Here is a 27,263-nt window from a genome sequence, read left to right on the forward strand (position 1 = left end):
GCCCGGGAGAGAGGAACTAATACAGATGAGAAAGTTCCCTGAGTTTCAAAACAGAGACTGGAGGCCCCAACTAGTAGACCTGCTGGACACTCAGCCCAGGTGAGTGGTATTGACCCTGGTGTCTATTCTACATGGATTCTGAACCTTGCCCTGCCCTTTGCCCACATCCTTGGCTCTCTCTCAAGAAGCATGCAAACTGCCTTCCCCCTTGGATTCTTGATCCTAACTCTGTACTAACAGCCAGGTGTTAGGATAGAAGGAGTATGGTTGGCCCAGTCTATGCTGATGCTGACCCCCTCGGTCATGCAGTAAATGTTCTTCTGCCACATCTCTTGCTGATGATAGCTAGCAGCTATTAAGGGCTCCCTCTCAACCTGTTCTCCACCTGATATCTTTACCACTTCATCCCACTCCCTAGAGTACACAAATGTCATCTTGCTGCAGCAATACTGTGAATCATCACAAATCGGTCTGAACAAGTTGATTAAGAATATTGGACTTAGGAGTTCCTGTTGTGGTGCAGCAGAAATGAATCCGACTAGGAACCATGAGGTTGCAGGTTCGATCACTGGCCTCTCTCAGTGGGTTAAGCATCCGGCATTGCCATGAGCTGTGGTGTAGGTCGCAGACACAGCTCAAATCTGGCATTGCTGTGGCTGTGGCATAGGCCTGCAGTTGTAACTCCGATTACACCCCTAGCCTGGGAACCTCCATATGCCTCGGAAGTGGCCCTAGAAAAAAGGCAACCCCCCCCCCAAAAAAACCCCATACAACGTCTGCTTTCAGACTGACTACAATGGAATTAAATAAGACTAGAAAAATAGCTGTAAAATCCCAAATACTTGAATATTAAGCAGTATTCATCTAAATAACTCATGATTCAAAGACGAAATCTCAAAAGGAATTTTTAAATATTTTGATCTAAATGAACATGAAAATACAACTTATCAAACTATGTGGAATACAGCAAAAACAGTGCAGAGAGAGAAATTTTTAGCATTGAGTGCATATCTTAGAAAAAAAGAAAAATTGAAAATCAATAATTTAAGCCTTAGGAAATTTAGGAAGCCACTAAAAGGAGAACAAATTAAATTCAAAGTAAGCATAAGAAAATAAATAAAAATTAGGGAGGAAATCAATGAAACTGAAAATAAGAAATCAATGGAGAAAACTGATAAAAGCAAAAGCTTGTTCTTTGAAAAAAACAATAAATTGATAATCTGATGACCACGATAACTAAGAAAAAAGAGAGAAGACACAAATAATTAATATCAGAAATGTAAAAAAGGGATATCATGGACATAAAAAGCCTAATAATAGAATACTGTGAACAAGTCTGTGACCACAAAGTTGATAACCTAGATGAAATGGATCCATTCCTTGAAAGACACAATCTGCCAAAATTTACATGAGAAGAAATAGACAATTCAAGAGGACCTATATCTATTTTTAAAAATAAATCAACAATTAATAACTTTCCCAAACATAAAACACCAGGTCCATATGGATTCACTGGAATAATTCTACCAAACATTTAAGAAAGTATACCAATACTCTATAATCTCTCCTAGAAGATAGAAGCTAAAGGAATACCTCCAAACATACTGTGTGAGCCCAGCATTACCCTAATACCCAAATCAGACAATACATTACAAAAAAGAAAACTACAGCCGACTATCTCTCAAAATATAGATGGAAAAATCCTCAACAAAATATTAGCAAATCAAATCCAGCAATGCATAATAAGGACTCTATACCACAACCAAGGGGGATTTATTCCAGCAATGCAAGGCTCATTCAATTAATATAATTCATCACATCAATAGACTAAAGAAGAAAAATCACATGATCATATCAATAGATGCAGAAAAAACATCTGATAAAATCCAACACCCATTCATGGTAAAAACTTTTAGCAAACTAGGAATAGGGTGGAAACTTCCTCAATTTAATAAAAACTATCTACAGAAAAACTATGGCTAATATCATAACTAATGATAAGAAACCATATGCTTTCTTGCTAAGCTCAGAAACAAGGCAAGGATATTTTCTCCCGCCACTCCTTTTCAACACTGTATTGCAAGTCCTAGATAATGCAATAAGACAAAAAAGAGACATAAAATGTATACAGATTGGGAAGAAATAAACAAAACTCTCTTTGTTTGCGGATGACATGATTGTCTATGTTGAAAATCTGAAAGAATCGATAAAACAAAACAAAACAAAACCCTGGAACTAAAATTGTCTCATTATAGCAAGATTGCAGGATACAAGGTTAAAAGACAAAATTCAATCACTTTTCTATGTATCAGTAATGCATAAGTGGAATTTGAAATAAAAATATAATAGTATTTAAATTGGCACCCCAATAATGAAATATTTAGGTATAAATCTAAAAAAAAATGAACAAGATCTAAGTGAGGAAAACTACAAAACTCAGATGAAAGAAATCAAAGGAGGAGTTCCCGTCGTGGTGCAGTGGTTAACGAATCCGACTAGGAACCATGAGGTTGCGGGTTCAGTCCCTGGCCTTGCTCAGTGGGTTAACGATCCAGCGTTGCCGTGAGCTGTGGTGTAGGTTGCAGACACCGCTCGGATCCTGCGTTGCTGTGGCTCTGGAGTAGGCCGGTGGCTACAGCTCTGATTCGACCCCTAGCCTGGGAACCTCCATATGCCGCGGGAGTGGCCCAAGAAATAGCAAAAAGACAAAAAAAAAAAAAAAAAAAAAAAAAAAAGAAATCAAAGGAGAACTGAATAAATGAAGAGATATTCCATATTCATGGATAGGAAGAGTCATATTGTCAAGATATCAGTTCTTTCCAATTTGATCTATAGATTCAATGTAATCCCAATCAAAATCTCAGCTAGCTATTTTGTGGATATTGACAAACTGATTCTAAAGTTGATACGGAGGAGCAAAACATCCAGAATAGCTAATACAATATCGAATCAGAAGAACAAAGTCAGAGGATTGACATTACCTGACTTCAAGACAGTAATCAAGATAGTGTTTATTACAACTATAAATGTAATAAAATTCACTGAGTAATTTAAAAAAAGATAGTATTTATTGGCAAAGGAGTAGACTAGGAGATCAATAGAACAGAACAGAGAACCCAGAAATAGACCCACATCTGATCAACTGACTTTTGACAAAGGAGCAAAGGCAATACAATGGAGAAAAGAGAATCTTTTCAACAAAAGGTGTCACAATAGCACATACAGGTGCAAAAAAATAAATAAATAAATCTAGACACAGACCTTACACATTTTACAAAATTAACTCAAAATGGAACATACACCTATATATGCAGGCAAAATCATAAAACTCCTCGAAGACAACAGAGAAGAAAATCTAGATGAACTTTGTTATGGCAATGACTTTTAACATACAACACCAAATGTATATTCCATGAAGGAAATTATTGATAAACTGGACTTTATTAAAATTAAAGGCCTCTGCTCTGCAAAAGACTCAGTCAAGAGAGCGAGAAGACAAGCCACAGAATGTTAGAAAATATTTGCTAAAGATAGCTGGTTAAAGGATTGTTATTTAGAATACACAAAGAACCCTTAAAACTCAACAATAAGAAAATGACCAATCTAATTTAAAAATGGACATAGTATTTGAACAGACACCTCACCATGAAGATATACAAATGGAAAATGAACATTTGAAAAGATGTTCAACATTACATGTCATTAGGGAAACACAAATTTAAAAAACAATTACATATCACAACACATCCATTAGAATGAAAAAAAAAAAAAAAATCCAAAACCCAGACAACATCAAATGCTGGTGAGAATGTGAAACAACAGGAACTCTCCTCATTGCTGATGGGAACACAAATGGTACGGCCATTTTGGAAGACGGTGTGGCAGTTTCTGCCACATAATCAAGCAGTCATGTTCCATGATATTTACCCAAATGAATCCACACAAAAACATGCACCCAGAGGTTTGTAACTTCTTTATTCATAATTGCAAAAACTAGAAGCAACCATGATGTACTTCAGGAGGTGGATGGATGAACTATGAGACATTATACAATGGAGTACTATTCAGTGCTAAAGAGAAGTGAGCTTACCAAGCCATGAAAAGGCAGAGAGGAACTTTAAATGCATATTCCTAAATGAAAGAAGCAAATCTGAAAAAGCTATATACTAAATGATTCCAACTATATCACATTCTAGAAAAGCCAAATCTATGGAACAGTACAAAGTTCAGGGTTTGAGTGGGAGGGATAAAAAGGCAGACCACAGAAGAATTTTTTGGGCACCAAAACAATTCTGTATGACATCATGATAATGGGTATGTGTCATTATACACTTGTGAAAACCTGTAGAATATACAATACCAAGGGTGAACCCTAATGTAAACCGTGGGCTTAAGGTGAAAATGACGTCAGTATAGGTTTATCAACTGTGTCAAATACACCAGGTGGTGCAAGATGTGAACAGAGAGGGGAGGCTGTACATGTATGCAGGTCGGGGAAGGGAATGCTCTCTATCTTCCTCTCCATTTTCCTGTAAACCTAAAACTGCTCTGAAAAATCAACTATTTAGAAGCAAGCAAGGAGTTCCTGTCCTGGCTCAGCGGTTAACGAACCCGATTAGCATCCAATCCATGAGGACACCGGTTTGATCCCTGGCCTCCCTCAGTGGGTTAAGGATCCGGCGTTGACGTGAGCTGTCGTGTAGGTTGCAGATTTGGCTTGGATCACTTGTTGCTATGGCTGTGGCGTAGGCCAGTGGCTACAGCTTCTATTTGACCCCTAGCCTGGGAACCACCATATGCCATGGGTGTGGCCTTAAAAAGACAAAAAAAAAAAAAAAAAAAAGCAAGCAAGCAAACCAAGGAAACCCCTCAAAACATCAAAAGAAGTGGGACATAAAATAGTATAGCATCACATAAACTTGGACTGGCGAAAAGGACACTAATATGTTAATAATGACTACTACCTCTGGATAGTGGGATTATGGATTGTTTTAATTTTATGTTTTATATTGTCTTTCCAAACTCTCTATAAAGAATATGTACCACTTAGATAATCCTGGAGATGAGAGGATATAGAGATTACCATACTAAATCAGAGAAAGACAAATATCATATGATATCACTTATATGTGGAATATACATATTATATGTGAAATCTTAAAAAATGATACAAATGAATTATTTACAAAGCAGAAACAGATGCACAGACACAGAAGACAAATTTATGGTTACCAAAGGGGAAAGGGGGTGGAGGACCAATAAATTAGGCATTTGCGCATAGCGGATACAAACTACTATATATAAAATAAAAAACAAGATCCTACTGTAAGCACAGAAAATTATATTCAATATCCTGTGATAAACCATAATGGAAAAGAATACAAAAAAGAGTATGTATATACATACTTATAACTGTATCACTTTGCGATATACCAGGAGCTAACACAACATTATAAATCAATATACTTCAATTAAATAAATAAAATTTAAAAAGAATATGCATTACTTAATCAGAAAAGCAATAATATTTATTTTTAAATAAGAGGAAATGAAAGGGCACCGACTTAGAACTTAGGACACTGAATTCAATCTAGGCTTCACCCTTACTAGCTCTGTCACCTGGCAAGCCTCAGTTTCTGCATCTGTAAAATGAGGATAATAAAATTTACTCCATAGTGGTTTGTGTGTGTGTGTGTGAAGATAAAACTATTTAAGGAAAATGAATGCGCAGTGCGCCTGGGGGATGTCAATACAGATTAATTTTGTGGCCCTTTAAGGATATTTGGGAGTTTATAGGTTCCAAGGAGATTTTGCTGGGCATACACAAGGCCTTTTGTTCATCCCTCTCCCTTTCCCATCCCAACATTCCTGATGAAACAAACAACCAGGCCTAGAGCAGCCCCACCCCCGCCCCTCATGTACCAGCTTCTCCCTTTTGGAGGAGAGAGCTGAGGTCCAGAGAGGACACCGGAGTAAACATTTCTACTTTGAAAACCCCAGAAAGTGCAAGGCTCGGGAACTGGCTGCCTTTTGTTCTTTTTCTCCCTCTCCATCCTTTAAGCATGATTCTCTGCTTCTTGTCCCAGCCTGAGGGAGAAGCCAAGGGGACATGTCACCAGAAAATAGCTTCGGGGCCGAAGTCTTACACCAGGATTTGGAGATGGATAAGGAACGGGCTTCTGACAGACAAGGAGGGGACTGTTGCAGGCCTGGGAGAGCGAGGAAGCGTGCCCAGGGCCACAAGGGGGCCAGGAACAAAGGACTTAGTCTCACAACAAGCCTGGACAACAAATCAGGCGGAATTGAGGGAGTCCTGAACGGAAAGCCAGCCGGCCCCCTCCAGCTAAGGGTGAGGTACGTCCGGAATGCAAGAGGAAGGTGAACAGAACGTAACGAGGGGACCTTGGTTTTCTTCACGTCCAGTTTTACTCTGAAGCATTCCAAACACGGTGGGAACAGAGCCTTTTTGGAGAGGACTGTTATCTGAGGACAAGGCAGGACAGAGGGGAAGGGGAGGTGCCCCAGGTTGGGGGTGACAACTGATGGCTCAAGAGAACATTCCAGCTTGGAGATAAGTGAAGCCAGAAAGTTAGAAATGATTCAGTGGAAGTCTAAGGAACTGCTCATTCCACCCCTGGTGTGAGCTGCAATGAGATCAACCAGAACTTTCGAGGCTACACTGGTCATTTTGTAATGGAATTGATCCGTGGCTCTCAGATTTCCACTAAAGACAGTTCCTCTTGCTCTGCATTTTTATTTCAGAAAACTCACCTATTCCTTCTAACTTCTCTAATTTTCATTGGTAGGCTAGGACTTTAAAAGCTAAGAACATATGAATTAAAATTCCCAATGGTGGTCACATTATGGGGGCTGATCATGACAATAGATGAAGACAAAATTCCATAGGCAGCTTTTATTGATAAACTTGACTCCCTTGTCTTTTACACCTTACCCCTTACCTACCTCCAGCCAGAGTCCCTTTTGTTCCACGTCTCTTCTGGTGCTCACCGTACAAGCCATTTCTTAGAGATGGAAGAGGATGGTTGCTAATGTACCCTCAGCACCACCCAGGTTTACTGACCACCATAAGGGTATAAAAAGGTAGGGGACTCATTCCCTGATTTCAGTGAGCTTATACTGTGCTCTCGGGAGTGTAAGGACTGCAATGGACACAATCTCAGACTCATGGAACTAACAGGCTGGTGAGGAAACAAATGGTCAAATATCCACACATAAAGACAACATTGCACATGTGACCAATGCTATAAAGAAAAGATAAAGGATACCAGCCAAGCCTATTAAGCTTAATTATTATTATTAATTTTTTTTTTGGCTTTTTGCCATTTCTTGGGCCTCACCAGAGGCATATGGAGGTTCCCAGGCTAGGGGTCAAGTAGGAGCTGTAGCCGCCAGCCTACGCCACAGCCACAGCAACTCGGGATCCGAGCCAGGTCTGTGACCTACACCACAGGTCATGGCAACGCTGGATCCTTAACCCACTGAACAAGGCCAGGGATCGAACCCTCAACCTCATGGTTCCTAGTCGGATTCGTTAACCACTGAGCCATGACGGGAACTCCTTAAGCTTAATTATTTAAATTTATATATTATTCTGTAACTGTGTGACATGTATCCATCTTGTCAATTAAGATGATAAACTCCTGTTAGTTAGAACTACATCTTACAACTGAACTTAGAACTAAGTGCCCACAGTTCTGGGCAGACAGCAGATCCTCCAAAAACACTTGAGGGTGTGGGGGAAGCCCCCTTCCTTCTCTGAAACCCAAACTCTTCTCATTAAATATTCTAAAGTATGAACGATGGTGTGCAAGAGCTGATCAAATGCTTCCAGTGCTTGGAGAATCAAAGCTGAGGATGGATCTTCCGGTCTTCTGTGAGTCAGGAGTTACATGTGAGCTCAGCCGTCCCTAAGCACACAATGTCCACTCACGGCAGGACCATCCTCAGTTCAGCCCAGTAGAAGCACAAAGGTAGGTGTCAGCCTGACCTCAGAAAGCAGGTTGGAACTAAGCTTCTGAGATGGATGGACAGAGGTCCAGGGACTGTCCACATGGCGACAGATGAATGGCTGCTCTGACTGCCCCCACCTGAGTGCTCACTGCATTCATTCTTCTTACAGCCATATGTTTATAGCATCTGTGACATCTTAGCTAACATTAGATATTTATTTGTATTATCTGTCTAATCTGATGGGAATGTAAACTTCTTGATGTGAGAATTAACGTCTTTTCTATCAAAGGAAATCTTGGTTACTCCATTTTGCTCCGGTTTCAGCTGAGACACTTCTGCAGCCCCCTCCTCTTTCCTTCTTCTGCCAGCAGCAGTTTGTTTCAATTAGCCAACCGAGAAGAATATGTGCCCTGACTTGACCAGTGGGAAGGGGACAGGTATACCACCTGAGTTAGGGATAGATAGGGAGGGTCTTTTCTTCTTTGCACGTGCTTTTTGAGTACCCGCACCCTTCTGCAGAAATAAAGAGCCTTGTCAAGATCTCCCCATGTTCATGTGTCTCACTTTCCGACACTGACGATCCGAGCCATTCCCCAACACTGAGAAAAAGGACTTTTTTGTTGGTTTGGGGGAACACTTTGTCAAACTACAGCTAAGATACAGAGTACCCACATCAGAAGGGAACAGCTTGATAAATGGTTGTAACATAACTACACCCAGATAACCAGCACCTGGTTATAGGGATTAAAATATGATAATTCCCAGAAGTTCCTTCACACCAAGACTGCCAGCACTGCCTTTGTTTCGTGCCCTGCTCTATCCCAGTCCCTCCTTCAGTACCTGGTATATAGTGGATGCTTAATAAATGGTGATGGGCCCCAACATATTTTTTTTATGGCTGCACCCACAGCATATGGAAGTTCCCTGGCCAGGGATTGAATCTGAGCCTCCCAAGTGACCTGAGCCACCCAAGTAACCTGAGCCACTACAGTTGGATTCTTAACCCACTGTGTCACAGCAGACACTTCAATGGACCCCAACTTAGGACAGTTCAACTTGCAGATTGCTTTTTTGGGGGGCCATGACCTCAGAATTCAGAAGTTCCTGGGCCAGGGAATGAACACACAACACACCAGAGCTCCTCAACCAGCTTAGCCACCAGGGAACTCCACAGAGTTTTGAATTTTTGATGGTGCGAAAGTGATACATATTCAATAGAAACCATACTTTGATTTTTTTTCTTTTTTCTTTTCTTTAGGGTTGCACCTGGGGCATATGGAAATTCCTAGACTAGGGGTTGAATCGAAGCTGAGCTGCAGCCACCAGCCTATGCCACAGCCACGGCAATGGCAGATCTGAGCCACTTCTGTGAATTACACCACAGCTTGGGGCAAAGCCATATCCTTAACCCACTGAGAGAGACCAGGGATCAAACCTGAACCCGCATCCTCATGGACACTATGTCAGGTTCTTAACCCACTGAGCCACAGTGGGAACTCCATACTTTGAATTTTTATCTCACCCCTGGGTAGTGATTCACAGTCCATGTTCTCTCATAATGCTGGGCTATGGCAGCCACTGCAACTCCCAGGCAGCCACGTGATATGTTTACAACCATCTGGACCCATCAACCATTTGCTTTTTCACTACGCCACCGCCATAGCAACACCGGATCCAAGTCATGTCTGTGATCTACACCACAGGTCACAGCAACGCTGGATCCCCAACCCACAGAGCAAGGCCAGGAATCAAACCTGCATCCTCATGGATATTAGTCGGATTTGTTTCCACTGAGGCACAATGGGAACTCCGCTTTTTCACCTTTCTTTTCTTCCTTCCTTCTTTCTCTCTCTCTCTCTCTCTTTTTTTTTTTTTTTTTTGTCGTCTTTAGGGCTGCACCTGCAGCATATGGAAGTTCCCAGGCTAGCAGTTGAATTGGAGTCATAGCTACTGGCATAAGCCACAGTCACAGCAATGCCAGATCAGAGCTGCATCTACAACTTACACCACAGCTCATGGCAATGCCAGATCCTTAACCCACTGTGCCAGGCCAGGGATTGAACCTATGTCCCAGAGCTCCAGAGACACTGTCAATCCTGTTGCATCACTGCAGGAACCCCTCAACACTTTATTAAATAGACTTCATGTTAGAAGATTTTGCCCAGCTGTAGGCTAATGCGAGTGTTCTGAGCATGTGGAAGGGAGGCTGGGCTCAGCTATGATTTCTGTAGGTTAGATGTACTAAATGCATTTGCAGCTTACAATATTTTCCACTTATGATGGGTTTATTGGGATGTAACCCCTACATAAGTCAAAAGAGACCTGTACTTGTTAAACATATCCATCCATCTATAATTCATATTTACTAGGGGTCTACTCTTTGTCAGGCATTGTTCAAAGTGGTGAATACACAAGAAGATCCTTTTCTCTAAAGACAGTCAAGTAAACCCTCAGAGGATAGTTGGCAAGATGAGTCCCTGAAACCCTGGGGAGGACGGGCCACTTCGAAGGATGTTTATAGCTAGAGAGAAGGAAGGAATGCAGTTTGCAGCTCTGCAGAATTTCTCTAGTCATCTCAAGCTTTGGATTTGCATCAGCTTTTTTGATGTAGGTGGTCCAACTTGGTTAATACTTACTGATTGCTCACACTTCACAGAAGAAAAAAAAAAGGTTTGCTTTCCTGGTAGAGTTCTTAATAGAATCATTGGATGTAAATATGTTTCATTGATCTTCACATTGAAACCCTGACTGTGTGTGTTAGGAATCTTTTGGTGGCAGGCAGCAGAAAATCCAACCCCAACCAGTTTACACAGCGAATGGAATTTACTAGCTGATAGAGCTGTGAAGTCCAGCTCTGTGGTGGTCTTCAGGCCAACTTTAATCCCAGGTGCAATAATTTCAGCACAGGTCCAGTTTATTTTCAGCCCTTTCTCTGCCTTTCATACCGTCTTTGTATCTCAAGGCTGACTCCTCTGATGTCATAAGATGACTATCAGCAACTTTCCTGGACTGAAGCTTTTTCATTCATGTCCAGGTGGAAAAAAGCATCTTTGTAGGTCTCTTCCATAGAAGAGCACACGAGTTTCCATCCTTGCAATATCCAGCAAACATCACCTCATCTTGCAATTCATTTGCCTGGATTGACATATTTGCCCATCTTGGACCAATCACCATGGCCAATGGCAAGGCAGGATGTGATGATTGTCTTAAACCAAAGACGACTTGCCTCTTGTGATGGTCAATTTGATGTGCCAACTTGACTGGGATATGGGGTTCCCAGGTATTGGTCAAACATGATTTCTGAGTGTGTCTCTGAGGGTGTTTCTGCATGAAATTAACATCTGAGTGGTTAGACTGAAGCGAATTGCCTTCCCAACGTGGATGAGCCTCAGTGAATCCATTGGAGGCCTGAATGGAACAAGGGCCAGCGTAAGAAATAATTCACTTTTTCTGCCTTTTCTTGAGCAATGACATCGGTTTCCTCCTCTACTTGCACTGAGACTTAAACATCGGCTCTCCTGGGTCTCCAGGTTACAGATGGGAGATTGTGGGTCTTCTCAGCCTCCATAACCGAAGAGCCAATTCATTATAATTAATCTCCTTACATATACTGGTTCTGTTTTTCTGGAAAACCCTGACTAATACTCCCCCGTAGCCAGGAGTAGGCTCAGATTTTTCCCAAAGGGCATTGACTACATGAACAAGGAATGGATAACTGATGAAAATTGGGATTCTGTTAGTGAAAGGAAGGAAGAAAAAAAAATAGGCGAGAGAAAAAGAACAAGCATCTGTGGCACTTGAGGTCATCCTGTCTTTAGTGGCAGAGCCCTAATATATTCTTTTCTACACCCCATCCTGCCTCTTATTATGTATTGCCTGTCATGAGTAACTCACTGTGTTAGGTACTGTGGGAAAATAAGTCCCCCAAATGTCCAAGAAATGAGAGTTTAATATGAGATTGAAGGTGTTCACAAATAGCTACAGTGGAAGGTAGTGTAATAATACACATTATCAAAAGAAAATGAGTAGGGTGCTCCCTGTAGAAAAACTGCTCCCCCATGGACACATGGCACTCCCTTCCTTAGCAGGGTTGCACACCACTTTTTGCACTGTGTGCCAAGGATCCTTACCCCATGGACGTTGGGTTTCACAGAAACAGCAAACAGCATAATCTTTCCTTCAAATTAATGTAAAATGAACTAATATGGAGAAAAAGTAAATCTCTCATATCTAAGACCCTTACCACATCCTTTAGAGAACTGGAAGCTTAACTGAGTGGTATATTATGCTAAGTTAAGCTTTAAAATGTGCCCTTGAGCTTCAGATATATTTCTGAAATATTTTTCCTTACATGGGAGAACATCAAGTGAGAACCTTTCATCCTTAGTCCTAAAATAGTTGAGGTTCCCCCCCACACACATCTCCCTGCTTAACACTAGAAAGGGACATCATTCTTTTGTTCTGAATTTAGTGGGTTATGTTTTGAAAGATGCCTAGCCTTCTGCCTTGGGCATAACAGGTCCTTGAGAAATGCTGGTCGAACCTGAGTCTACAGCTACAAATGATTATCATGTCTGTCTTCTCTTTAAGAAATTCTGCTTGGAGTTCCCGTCGTGGCTCAGTGGTTAACGAACCCAACTAGGAACCATGGGGTTGCAGGTTCGATCCCTGGCCTTGTTCAGTGGGTTAAGGATCTGGCTTTGCCATGAGCTGGTGTGTAGGTCACAGACGTGGCTTGGATCCCGTGTTGCCGTGGCTGTGGCATAGGCCAGCAGCTGTAGTTCCGATTTGACCCCTAGCCTGGGAATCTCCATATGCCACGGGTGTGGCCCTCAAAATACAAAAGACAAATAAATAAACAAACCTCTAGTCCTCCAAAAATCATTAAACATTTGACTGACAGAGCAGGTGCCCTTGCCTCACAGTAGAGGAGGTGACCCTGGCTGGAGGCCTGAGGAGCGAGCGTTCACTCTCTGTGGCCAGACCTTGTTCTTCATGGCTGTTCAAAGATACCCTCTGGATGAGAGCATCCAAAAACAATGAGGGAGGAATTCCTGTTATGACTCAGCAGGAATTCCACTTGTATCCATGAGGATGCAGGTTCAATCCCTGGCCCTGCTCAGTGGGTTGAGGATCTGGTATTGCCATGAGCCATGGTGTAGGTCACAGTTGGAGCTCAGATCTGGCATTGCTGTGGCTGTGGTGTAGGCTGTCAGCTGCAGGTTTGATTTGACCTGGGAACTTCCATATGCCACGGTTGTGGGCCTAAAAAGCCAAAAATAAAAATAAAAAATAAAAACAATGAGGGGAGAGAAAGGTTTCAAACTCTTCACAAAAGCATAAAATTGCTGATCTAATAAAAACAAAAACTCAGGCCAAAAGCTAAGAGAAAGCAAAAGTCAGGAGGTAAATGGAGCACTCTGCACTACTTTCGTCCTGACCGTGTTTGCCAAATTGGTCTGAGGGGCTGAGCAATGGTTTTCGCGGACTCTCGGTGTGAGAGGCACAGAAATGGAAGTACAGGACTGTCTAAAGGCAACATCTGAGTGGAAGCCTCCACACAGAGTGGGACTTTCAAAGGTGAAGATTTCCTGCTTTCACACATGCCTGCCCATCCCTCCCCCACCACGGTGTTTGAGGCGATTCACCTGGGTCAGAAGGAGCAAAGGAGAAAAACAAAATCCCTAAGAAATTTTTGTTAGAGGTAGTTACTCCTAGGAATTCAGAAGATTGGGTGGTCTAAGAAACCTTAAACATTGACTGAAGTTTAAAGTGGTCCCAGGCAGAAGGGTACCTATCCACCTAAACAAAGCAAATACAAATACAAATTCTCCTGAAGGGAACCTTCCTCTTAGGCCACTGAGCATCTCCACATATAATTTTCTAAGAGCAGTGAGCAGCGCAGAATTTAAAATATCCAAGCGTACAAGGAAATCGACAGAAACTATGAAGAACCATCAAAAGAGCCATGTAGACTTTAGATTATGAACTCAGTAGTTATAAATTATAAAACATCCAAGGAGTACCCATTGTGGCCCAGCAGGTTAAGGACCCAACATTGTCTCTATGAGGATGAGGGTTTGATCCCTGGCTTCATTCAGTGGGTTAAGGATCCCGAGGCACCACAAGCTGTGGTGTAGCTTGGACCTGGTGTTGCTGTGGCTGTGGCATATGTCTCAGCTGAGACCCCTAGCCTGGGAACTTCCATATACTCCAGGGGCAGCCATAAAAAGACAAATAAATAAATAAATAAAGTGGCTTCTTCCCATTAAAAGTCTCATCACTTAAAAAGAAAAAAAGAAACCAAAACCAACAAAACGAACGAAAAAAATCCATGCTTAGTGCATAAAATATAAAGTTAGCCGTATGTGTAAAGAATGGTAAACTATAAAAAGGGCCACTGGATTTTTTATAATGACAAAGTTTAAGTTGTAACCAAAATTAAAAACCCAGGGGACAGATTAAGACACAATTGAAAAAACAAAAGGGAAAGAGTGAAAATAATTGTTCTGAATTCAACCCAGAATCAAAAAGATGGAAAATATGAACTAGAGGTTAAGAGGCACACAAGATAATGTTAAAAGAGAAATTCCAGAAGGAGGGAGGAAAGACCTGGGCAATGACAATATTGAAAAACATAATAGCTGAGCATTTTCAGAACTGCTCCAGAAACTTAACCAGAGATTCAGAAAATCCATCAAATCCCAAGCCAGAGAGTAAAAGTACCTACATACATTTACATACATCATAGCGAAGTTTCAGAAAACTGAAAATAAAGAAAATCTTAAAAATAGAAAAAAAAAGTCAGAAAAGATTGCCTTTCAAGAAGCAGTCAGACATAAAGACCAAAAAAAAAAAAAAGAAGAAGAAGCAGTCAGACTGACAGCAAATTCTCCACAGTAAACTGTGGAAGAAAGAAAAATAGCCCTATATTTTCAGCACATTGAAAAAATAATTTGCCAACTTGCAATTGTACATACAGTGAGGTGGAAAAAAACTTTCAAGAATAAGGACAACATAAATAAATATTCTGTAAAATAAAAAGTGTTCATTCATTACTAACAAAAGCTCCTAAAGGAAATGCTAAAAGATACACTTGAGGCAGGAAAGAAAAGGTGATCCTATGTGGAATGTATGAGCTGCAAAAAAGAGTGAAAAGCAATGAAAATGGCAAATGCAAATGAACAATGACAATATAAAGTTGTCATTAATAATTTTTGGCTGTGTTCTAAAAGTTGAATTAAAATATATGAAAAAATCAATTTATACAAGTAGGTTAAGGGGGGATGCAATTTAAATATTTTAAGGTCTTTATATTGCCTGTGAGGGGGGAAAAGATACTGATTAATGGAGTTCCTGTTGTGGCTCAGTGGGTTCCAAACCTGACTAGTATCCATGAGGATTCAGGTTCGATCCCTGACCCTGCTCAGTAGGTAAGGATCTGGCGGTGGCATAGGCCAGAAGCTGCAGCTCCTATCTGACCCCTGGGAAATTCCATGTACAATAACTGTGGCCCTGAAAAGCAAAAAAAAAAAAAAAAGATACTGATTAAATTAGAGTTGGGTCTGTCAAGTATGCAAATTGGAATTTTTAGGAAAACCACCCAAAGCATAGAAATCGAGTATATAACTTCTAAATTAGTGTGCGTGAGGGAAATGGAATATTTAAAATTCTCCATTAAAACAAAAGAAGGGATACAACAGAACAAGCATCCAAGATTTCACCATTTCCATCCAGTTCTGAGAGATATTGGAGGCAAAGAAAGAGGAGACTGCCCAACTCAAGTGATTCTGCCCATGGGTCATGGCCATACCACCTGCTGTCCATGATGGGTAGAGACCTGGAACTCCAGCTTCATTAATAAGATTTTCTCAGAGGAACTTGAAACTATGAACAGCATAAGTCAGGCTAAAACACATGGTGGCAGCAGCTTGGAAAAAAAATAATCTATGAGTTTGGCCCCTGAGGTCCCTGGAGGAGCCTATTCCCTGTTCCCCTGTCCTTCCACGGCCTCACTGGCCAACCCTTCCTTTGTGTCTGTAAGCTCTCCCATGTGCTTGCAATACATCCTGCTAACAATCCCTTTCCCCACATCCTCTTTTTTTTTTTTTTTTTTTTTCTTTCTTGCTTAATCGGCCTTGATTTGTTTGAAACAAAAGAAACTTAACTGATGCCAAGAACCATTGCGGCTCATGCCAGAAGGATCTTCACTCTCTTACATAAAAATCCAAATGTTTGGCATAGAGGGTGAGGCTGTCTTCTTAGCAACAACTTAATCTGAACTGCAGCTGGATTCTTTAACTTATATCAAATATGCAAGATGAACATTCCCAAGATGTAACCCAGATGGGTGGGCCTCCTCTGGAGGCCTTCGCTCTTTTTTTACACTCACTTGGAGGCCATACTCACCACTTTGTCATAGCCTCCAAAACATGTCCAACCCCACATTAATGAGAAAACTTGTGTTTTCTTGGAGATTCTCTGGAGTCTGTGAAGGAGGGCTCACAGCATCACTGGGCTGAAACTGAATCCATTACCCCAGTGGACATCTTTTCTCTTCCCCCAGAAGAGCCCAGCTCTGCCAGCTTCCTCTTCCCTCTTCTTTCTTTTCTCCCAGTCAACTTGAGAACTTCTCTTTGTTACATTATGAAAATCAGTATTTGCCCTCAGCTTGTATAGTTATTCCACTCATCAAAACAATCCCCCTGGTAGTGAGCAGAACACATGTCCCTTGGGGTAGGGGATCTTGGTTCCTTCTGCCACCTATGGGATGCGTTCATTCTTCCTCAATAACTGTGAGTCCCTCTATAGCAGTTCCAGCACCTTGAATAGTGCCTGGCACAGTAGGCTTTTCATGGAGTCATGGGATGGCTTTGTACATCTCATAGAGCCTAGAAAGGTGCATCATGGGAAATATGTGTTTGACAATTGGTCCTTGAATATATGATTGCATCACCACCATTTAGGAGACTATAAGAGGACTCAAGGTTGTGACACTGGCTAAACCCTATAATGTATTCAAAGTTAGAGGCAATCAAATTAACAAAGGGCATACTAAAATAGAGTATTAACTCAATATTTGCATTGATTAAGCTATGATGCCTTACTATTCCAGGCTAAGGATGTGAGCCATATGGAAGAAAATATGGAATTGAGAAGAGAAGTCTAAATTTCCATTGCAAAGATGGTGGAAAGGTAAGGAAACTATGGGGAAGGATTAATTTCTATGGATATATATCTTTTGAAAAATTATTGGCTTAAAAGTAAAATTCAGACTGTGTCTACATAAGGCCAAAGTATCTAATATAAACAGAATTACCAGATAAAATATAGGACATCTGGTTAAATTTGAGTTTCAGATAAACTACAGATCACTTTTTCTTTTTTTTTAGTTTAAGTTTGTCCTAAGTATTACATGGAAAAATACTTATACTAAAAAAAGGTCATTTTTACTTCAAATTCAAATTTATTTGGGCATCTGATATATATAGATACACAGATACATATATATATATATATATATATATACTTTTTTTTTTTTTGCTAAATCTGGCAAATACAAATCTATGGAAAAAAATATTCAGTCCATGGTCTAGACATTTGACCTGCCATCTAGATAAATCTTCTTTTCATATAAATGTCTGGCTATTGTATAAAGTGTTAAAAGCCCACTTTCTCCTATCCTTAAATCTCTTTGCTCCTTTCCTCTCTTAACCATAAGTGTTGGTTGAAACAAAAGGTTTTTCTTTTTATCCCCTCCAACTTTCAAGGATTCAAGGACCAGAAGGTCTTGGTAATTCTGTTATTATTGACTTTCAGTGGATGTGACATTGATAAAAATGTGTCAAAATGACTAGTCTGGATATTAAAGATCTCGAAGTGTGAAAAAGCTCAAAGAGATAAAGCCAACTCATCCTTGACTTACTTTCCAATCTGACTCTCACAGCCCTGGCCATGAGGGACCAAGTAGAAAAGTCAATCTTAGGGAGTATGTTCATAACTTATCATAATAAATATTGACCAATATGGACAAAAGAAACAAGGATGTGTTCCACACAGTAAACCCATAGGTGCTGGGGTTCAAGGTATAGGGTGTTGATTAAAGTGGAAGAGAGGAAAATTGGTCAAAATACAGAGGAATTTGTACAACCAAAAGCTATATATAATGGGGCTTGACGTCATTTTTTCACTGGGGGCCAGATATATATACATGGAAATTTCATCAATCCATTTTAGCCAGAGGTAAGGCTTATCTAGATTTTAAAGTTTGATTTTAAAGTCCTGTTAAGAATCAACTTCATTCCCTTCAAGTATATATTCTAACTGGAATGAGATTGACCAAGTAGAATTATTTAAAGTATTACCTTAATGAGTAGGTAAGATAAAGGTATGTGGTTAAAATGACAAAGAGCCATCTGAAGCAGTGATTGACTACTTTATGGCACTGCTTCATAATTCTCTTTTTTTTTTCTTTGTCATTTTTCTAGGACCGCACCCATGGCATATGGAGGTTCCCAGGCTAGGGGTCAAATCAGAGCTGTAGCCGCTGGCCTATGCCAGAGCCACAGAAACTTGTGATCCGAGCCATGTCTCTGACCTACACCACAGCTCACAGCAACACTGGATCCTTAATCCACTGAGTGAAGCCAGGGATCAAGCCCGCAATCTCATGGTTCCTAGTTGGATTCGTTAACCGCTGAGCCACGACGGGAATTCCCATAATTCTTATTAGTTATTAATAATATTAATAACATGCTTGTAAATTTATTGGATATGAGTGCTATACTACTCGGCCATATAAAAGAATGATTTTGTTGTTGTTTTTGTCTTTTTGCCTTTTCTAGGGCTGCACCCATGGCATATGGAAGTTCCCAGGCTAGGGGTCCAATCCGGCCTACACCAGAGCTACAGCAACGCGGGATCCAAGTTGTGTCTGCAACCTACACCACAGCTCACAGCAATGCCAGATCCTCAACCCACTGAGCAAGGCCAGGGATCAAACCCGCAACCTCATGGTTCCTAGTCAGATTTGTTAACCACTGAGCCACGCCGGGAACTCCCTAGAAGAATGATTTAATGCCACTTGCAGGAACATGGATGGACCGAGATGTTACCATACTAAGTCAGACAAAGACAAATATCAGATGATATCACTTGTACGTGGAATCTGAAACATGATACAAATGAGCACGTTTACAAACAGAAACAGATTCACAGACATTGAGAATAAACTTATGGTTACCAATGGTCAAAATGGGAGAGTAGGGATAAATTAGGAGTTTGGGCTTAGCAGATAAAAACTGCTACATACAAAATAGATAAACAACAAGGTCCTGCTGTATAGCACAGGGAACTACATTCAATATCTTATAATAACCTAAAATAAAAAAGAATATATACATACACACATATATATATTGAATCACTTTTCTATATATCAGAATCTAATACAACATTGTAAGTCAACTATACTTCAATTTTTAAAAAAAAGACTGCTATAATTCTTGTGGGGGCCTTCCTGATTCATGAAGAGTCCTCTTTTCTAAAAATGGCTCCAGAACCCTGGAGTGAGCTCCAAGTAGACTGAGCCACCCAACCCCCTGCTAAGCTCATTGGTCCAAGACAAAACCCTGACCCAGTCTGGACCAATCAGAGTATGGCTCCAGGACATCTTTCAAACTGCAGTTTGAAACCCAGCCCTCTTTGGAGAAGGAAGCGGGTGTGTGAGTCTTGAGAGCTCTCAGAGCCATGTGGCGGGAACTTGACTGCAGCAGGAGAATGAATCCAGCATGTAGAGAGAAGCAAAGACATAGAGCATGTGTCCTACTGAATTCCAGTCCCTGGTTCCAGCTGTTCCTGAGGCCCAGCTGTTCCCTTTTTCCTCCTACTGCTCTGTGAACTGCTGTTTAATATATTCTTTGTTTTTGCCTATGTTAGCTATGTTCCTGTCATTTGTAATAAAAGCATCCTGGATAGTCCAGCACTGTGTGTCACGTGCTGTGCTCCTACCACGGGGCATGCAGAGGTACAGAGAATAGGACTTCTTTTTTTTAATGGTAGCACCCATGGCATATGGAAATTCTGGGGCTAGGGATTGAATCCCAGCCATGCGACAACACCAGATCCTTTAACCCACTGCTCCGGGCAGGGGATCAAACCCACACCTCTGTAGCAACCTGAGCCGCTGCAGTCGGATTCTTAACCTACTGCGCCACGGCCAGAACTCCCGAACAGGACCCTAACCCTTAAAAGAACTTACAGTTTTGTGTGGCAACTATAACACAGAGTGGAAAGCTATAAATGTTGCAGGAGAATTCAAAAGCTGTAAGAAAGGTGGGAGAAATCCCTTCTACCAGGAGGGTTTAGGGACAATTTCTTGTCTGAGATGACTTTGAGCCTGCCTCTGAGGTAAGATAAGATTTGCTCATGTGGCCCCAAGGGAGAGAAGACCCTGAAGACAGAAAAGAACATGAGCAAAGATTTAGCAGCAGACAAAATGGGTATGAGTGGGAAATAGTCATACCTGTCAGGTCAAAGCATTTCGTGGCAATAGGGAGATTTGATTTTGTTTGTTTTAATGATTTTTATTTTTTCCATTATAGCTGGTTTACAGTGTTCTGTCAATTTTCTACAGTGTAGTGTACAGCAAAGTGACCCAGTCTCACACACACACACAGACATTCTTTTTCTTACATTATCCTCCATCATTTTCCATCACAAGTGATTAGACATAGTTCCCTGTGCTATACAGCAGGATGTCATTGCTTATCCACCCCAAATGCAACTGTTTGCCCCTATTAATCCCAGACTCCCAGTCCATCCCACTCCCCCACCGTTTTTTAAATGGCTTATGGAAGTGCCCAGGCCAGGGATCAAATCTGAGCCACAGCTGTGACCTACGCTGTAGCTGTGGCAATGCTGGATCCTTTAACCTGCAGCACCACAGCAGGAACTCTGAGACGTGAAGATTTTTAAGCAAGAGAGGGACGTGGTTTGTGGAATAATAAATCCAAGAGTGGGCTGGAATGGAGGAGAGAATGGGGCCAGGCAGCTAGGAGGTTATTACAGTGTTCCAAGCTGAAAAGTATAAATGTCCTCACTAGAAGGCCAGTAGGGAGTGGGGAGGAATGAGGAAACACCCTCCTTCAGATAATCGCAATATTTTCAGTCAGAAGGATATCTGAGGAGGGCGGACAGGGATGGACTGGGAATTCATGGGGTGAAATGGGCGCTGCAACAGACTCTGGGGGGTCTGAGAAGTCAGAAGTGACTAAAGGGTGGCAAAGTGCCATTGACCTCTCCCTCGAGGTTAAGTAATAAGAACTAGAAGGGAAACAAGCAACCAGGCTCCTCTGGTGGCCTCAACAGAGAAAGGAAAGTGGAAGGAAGGTGCAGGTTCTCTATAGCAGGGACCTCGTGAGGTTTGTGAAGGAGAAACACAAAAGAATCAAAGAACAAGGACACTGAGGGAGGACCTTATAGAAAGGTGGAGGGTGGGAACGGCCGGTGGGTGTTGGGGGGCTGCATGGCTCAGAGGTGAGAAGTCTCCAGCCTGGGTGAGGAGAGGCAAGGAAAGCCAGGAGAACACTCTGAAAACAGCAAGAAGGGAAGTGGTGGCCTCATTGGTTCAGTAGGATGGAAAGCCAGGAAGGACACTCTGAAAACAGCGAGAAGGGATGTGATGGGCTAGTTGGTTCAGTAGGATGGAGGGAAGGGGAGATCCTGCAGACCTGAAAGAAGAATGTCAGGCCTCCAGCGTGGGAGCCATTCTGTATGTTTATCTGCTTGTGACTTTCTTTTTTTTCCCCCTACCTTTTAGGGCCACAGATACGGCATATGGAAGTTCCCAGGCTAGGGGTTGAATTGGAGCTGCAGCTGCCAGCCTGCACCACAGCACAGCAACATGGGATCTGAGCTGCCTCTGCGACCTACACCACAGGTCAGGGCAATGCCAGTTCCTTAACCCACTGAGCAAGGCCAGGGATCGAACCCATGTCCTCATGGATACTAGTCGGGTTTGTTACCCCTGAGCCACAATGGGAGGGACCTCCTCTGCTTATGTCTTGATGACATAAAATCAGTGGAGGTGAAGGTCCTTACAGGAGGCTGAGGAAATGTAAGCAAAGGCTATCCGTGGATGTTTTCAGAACGGGGAGCAGCAAGAACATCCTAGAGCATGGGAGGCAGGAAGGATTGAGGAGGGTGAGGAGACAGAATAGGTGGACTTCCCTAGGGGTCCTTGCTGAGAGCTGATGATGGACAAAACAGTCAGGAAAGGGAACAGGGAAATGTGGAGCTGCTCTTAAAAGGTCATGTGTGCATGGAATGGGGGGGGGGGCGTGGGGAAGGAGGGGTTTGTGTGCAAAGAGAAGGAGAAAGGATCCTTCTGCAGATAAAGTCAGATTTGGATGAAAGTCAGGTGTTGAAACGAGCACTGGAAGCCAAGATTAAGGATATTGGAGGGTTTATTTCTAAGCGATGACTAGTGGCCAGGGGCTGGAGGAGAGCTTGGACTGAGCCTCGGAGAACCAAGAATGCAGGGGAAAGATGAGCCTGGCTGATAATTTTTATAGTAAGTTTAATGAAGTGAGCGGTAGTTCAAGACTCCCCTTCATGATAAAGCAGCAGACACAGGGAGAGGGCTGGATGAAGGGGGTCAAAAGGTGCAAACTTCTAGTCATAAGGTGAATAAGTACTAGGGATGTAGTGGACACTATGGGAAATAGAATTAGTGTTGCTGTACAGTACATATGAAAGTTCATAAGAAAGTCCTAAGAGTTCCCATCACAAGAAAATGATTTTTTCCCTATTTCTTTAATTTTATAACTATATGAGATGATGGACGTTCACTACATTTATTGTGATAATCACTTCATGATGTATGTAAGTCAAGTCATTACTCTCTACACTTTAAAAGTGTACAGTGCTGTAGGTCAATTATGTCTCAATGCAACTGGGAGAAAAATAATCAATTTTTTAAAAACTTGTAAAAATCATGTTTTTTGAAAAAGCAGATATACGAAGACGGATTCTCCCCAAAATTCTCTCTCTCTCTTTTTTTTTTTTTTGTCTTTTTTGTCTTTTTAGGGCCACACCTGTGGCATATGGAGGTTCTCAGGCTAGGGTCGAATTGGAGCTGTAGCTGCCAGCCTACACACAGCCACAGCAATGCCAGATCCGAGCCTCATCCGCAACCTACACCACAGCCCACGGCAACGCAGGATCCTTAACCTCTGATCAAGGCCAGGGATTGAACCCAAGTCCTCATGGATACTAGTCAGGTTCATTAACCACTGAGCCACAATGGGAACTTCCCCCAAATTCTTTTTTCTATATATATGTATATTTTTTTGGCTGCACCTGCAGCATGCAAAAGTTTCTCAAACACTTGCCATAGCAGTGACTGGCACCACAGCAGAGACAATGCCAGATCCCTAACCTGCTGAGCCACCAGAGAACTTCCAGAAATTCTTTTACAAAGATTCTTTTCACCAGTATGTACACATTCTTCCCTTTCATGCTTGAGTCCTTTATTTGCTTGGCAAATATTGTGTGTGCACATAGGCGTGTGTGTGTGGGCACATAGGCTTATGTGCACATGCATGTACATCCGTGTGAGTGTATGCAAGACAACAACAGCTCTCTGGACCTTTGCCATGTTTGGAGGTGGGGGACCTTTGCCTGCGTCCCCCCTTTTGATCACTGCAGCAGAGAGTTGAGTGTAAAACATTCCAGAGCAAATGGATGATTCCCTGACTCTCTTATTCAGTCTTCTGGCAAAAGAAAAAGGAATGTCAGGGCTGAAAGTGGAAGCAAAGGTTATCTAGGGGCGCCTTCTGAGATAAGCCCATTTTTCCCTTAATGGCTTGTCTTTCCCAGAGCCTCAGGATCTGAAGATTGCCATCCCTTTTATTTTCTCCCGAAGCACAGAGGTAAGATAAGCTTGCTGCACTCATTTTCAAAGCCACGTGGCTATGCTCTGGGGAGGCACCATCTTCCTCGTCCCAGACACAGGGAGTCCTGCTGGGTGAGAGTAGAGGCTTACCTACAGGCACTTAGGTGTGGGGTCCAGGACTGATGATCATTTGTGGTGATTGCTGGCTGTGGAGTTCCTAATCAGCAGGGTGCCCATGCAGAGATGAGCTTCCAGTGGGGAGCAGGAGGAAGGTGGTATGCAGGGTGTCGCCCAGTCCTTGAGTAGTACAAGGACAGGGGTGTGGACTAGGAGCACCAGGGCAGTCACAAGAGCCCAAGTCCATAGAGAGGACCAGGAGCCTTACAAACCTAGGGGGGCAGGGGGCAAAGCCTTCAGGCCTGCCCTGGGTTGTTCTGGGTATCTATAACAAGGTCCCCCAAGGTCTTGCTATTCAAAGTGTTGTCTGAACCAGAGTACCAGGATTCTCTCATTCCCTGTTAGGCATGCTGAGTCTCAGGCCCCACCAGGGCCACCAGAATAAGCCTCTACATTTTTAACAAGACATTCAAGTGCACTTTGGAGTTCAAAGCTGAGGAACTCTACAGACTCCATTTATTAATTTTTTTTTTAGGGCCACACCGGCGATTTATTAAATTTTTTTTTAGGGCCGCACCTGCGGCACATGGAAGTTCCCAGGCTAGGGGTTAAATTCGAGCTGCAGCTGCCAGCCTACGCCATAGCCACAGCAATACCAGATCTTTCACCCACTGAGCAAGGCCACAGATCAACCCTGAATCCTGATGGATACTGGTTGGGTTTGTTACCGCTGAGCCATGACGGGAACTCCCTATATGTTTTAATAATAATAAACTTATGTTAACCCACTGAACCACAATGGGAACTCCCCAGACTCCATTTATTAATCAGCACCACCTTCCCACAAAGGCAGGGAGAGCTCTCCACCCTCCTGCTGGTTCTGAGGAGTGAATAACAGGTGACAGCCAAAGAAGAAACCTCCAGGCAGGCTGCCCCCTGGTACTCAAATACCTTTCAGAGCCCCTCCCCTGGAAGACCATTAATATGGAAAAAGAGTGGGACAGACTGTTTTGAACACTCAGGAGTGCCTGACTACCTGAGGCTCCAGCATAGCAGTGGAAATACTTTAGGGTGGAGCTCCTGTCCTGACTCAGTGGTTAACGAATCGGACTAGGAACCATGACGTTGAGGGTTTGATCCCTGGCCTTGCTCAGTGGGTTAAGGATCAGGCCTCTCGGAGAGCTGTGGTGTAGGTGCAGACACTGCTGGGATCTGAAGTTGCTGTGGCTCTGGCATAGGCCGGTGGCTACAGCTCTGATTAGACCCCTAGCCTGGGAACCTCCATATGCCTCTGGTGAGGCCCTAAAAAAGACAGGAAAAAAAAAAAAAAAAAGAAGATCTTTAGAGAAGCAAACAATGGCTAGAGAAAAAGCACCACTGCCTACCTCAGCCTCCTAGAGGTTTTGCTTGCAAAGTGCCTAGAGCACGTGTGTGTGTGTGTGTGTGTGTGTGTGTAAACAGTCCTCTCTATAACACACATGGTAAGGAAAAAGTTCTGCTTTCTCTCATAAACAGAACCGACGTGCCTCCATAAAAGGAAATAATGTTTTATTAAGACCTCCTCTGAGGTTACAAAAACCTCTCTCTCGGAAGATCACGAAGGGATTTTTCTTTGCTGTGACGTGTCACCAGTCCCTGAATCCCACTCTTCCTTTCCCTCTGCCCTATCCACAGGAGATTTTCTTCCTGCTTGTATTTTTTAACAGAGAACCTGAGTTTCCAGTTGACAGAGTCCATGATCAGCTCCTTCACTGAACATTGCACAAGCGACACAGACCTCTGGCTGTGCAAACAAACAGGGCAAGGGGACAGCGGAAGGTGCCAGCCGCGGTGCTGCCCCAGCCAGGCCCTCCCCAAGGCCCCTTTGAGGCACGGGGCCCTTCCTCAGGGTGCTCCTCCGCCCGGTAGGGCCCTAAGCCCCGAGCCAGCCCTGTGGGTCGTCAGAGGAGGCCCTGTCCATCAGCACTCCTCTGGGATCTGTCCCGTTTTAGTCAGGAATGTTCCTCAGATAAAGACCCGAGCGGAATGCGGGCCCCCAATCAGAGTTACGCAAGGACAGCCGGATCTTTATCGGGCGGCGCTGGGTAAGGGCGGGTGACCGCTCAGATCCCTCAGTGTGAAGCAGCAAAACAAGGACGACTCTGCGCTGGGGGACTGACTCGCGGGAACAGAAGGTGCCAGCGGTGCTTCCTCCAGCACACCTTTGACCTGGAGCTGCCAACACCCACTTCTTTCCCGGCCTAGCTCCCCTGAAGAGCGTGACTCCCCGGGGCTGCGGATTGCTGAACAGTTATATTTAGTCAATCGCGGAAGGGACTAGCCAGTTCCAGCCGACTAGCCTTCTCCCAGCGGAGACAGGGATTCTTTTGCCTCCTTCTTCCCCCTTCCCTCCTAGTCCTTCCCGCCGCCGCCGGCTGACTCCACTTCCACTAAAATGCAGCCGAGGAGTGGGCGAGGGGGGAAGCATAAAGCCCAAGCTCCAAGGACACTGGTGGTTTGGGGCCCGGCCTGGGCAGGTGAACCAGATTTTGATCTGCAAACCCAGCTCCCCCTCTTCGTGGCTTGAGGGTCCCCTGCTGGCCTCGCACTTGGGCAGAAGAGTTCAGTCTATGAGAGGTGCCATTCATAAGCCCAGATCCCTATTGCTGCGGCCTGAAATTCTGGCAGCCTGAAATTCTGCTTTACCAACTTCCCTCTGGGAGCCTGAACATTTTTTATCATCCAGTGTTTCCTCATAAAATGATGCAAGTACCCTCGGAAAGGCAAATGACTTAAGCTTTTCTTTTATCGGCTCACAGACTCAGAAGAATGGGCGCAAGTGGAGGCTTTGGAGGAGAGAAGGTGGCCTGGCGGCTGAGAAAGACTTCTGGTGAAAACAGGAAGACGGATGACTCTCCCACGTCCACTAAAATGCAGCGGGGGGCGGTGGGGGGGAAATAAATCCACAAGTTTCAAGTCAATGGAAGAGAACTCCCGGGAGAGACTACATGACTTTGCCTCAGCTGTGAAGAAAATGAAGGTCACCAGAAAGGAAACCCTAAATATGGATTTAACCAAATTTTGTGAGAGGGAGGAGTGTGTGGGAGGCAGTGGCTGATGAAGAGTCCTAGATCGTGCTTTTTCACAGAAAGGCAATAGGCAATATTTAAAAACCAAAAAAAATCGAGAAAAACCTGGGTAAGCTTGTTTTTTAAAAATACGGAGAAAATACCAGAAAGAAAACAACCTGAAAGAAGAGGCATCAGGAGTGTAGAGGAGTACAGCAGGGATTCTTGGTTTT

The 27,263-nt window shown here is 43.0% G+C and overlaps 1 long non-coding RNA gene across 1 annotated transcript; it reads left to right on the plus strand.

Annotated features, from left to right (window-relative positions):
- LOC110257076 (uncharacterized) lies at positions 1-26,899 on the plus strand. The gene is made up of 3 exons (XR_002339293.2): positions 1-99; positions 17,087-17,166; positions 26,782-26,899. It is a non-coding gene; the product is annotated as an uncharacterized LOC110257076 (long non-coding RNA).
- Positions 26,900-27,263: the final 364 nt, after the last annotated feature.

Source organism: Sus scrofa, chromosome 15 (genome assembly GCF_054392235.1).
Source record: "Sus scrofa isolate SSC_HxYL_T2T_F1_AM1 chromosome 15, Sscrofa_HxYL_maternal_Yorkshire_Landrace_v2.0, whole genome shotgun sequence".
Classification (NCBI taxonomy): domain Eukaryota; kingdom Metazoa; phylum Chordata; class Mammalia; order Artiodactyla; family Suidae; genus Sus; species Sus scrofa.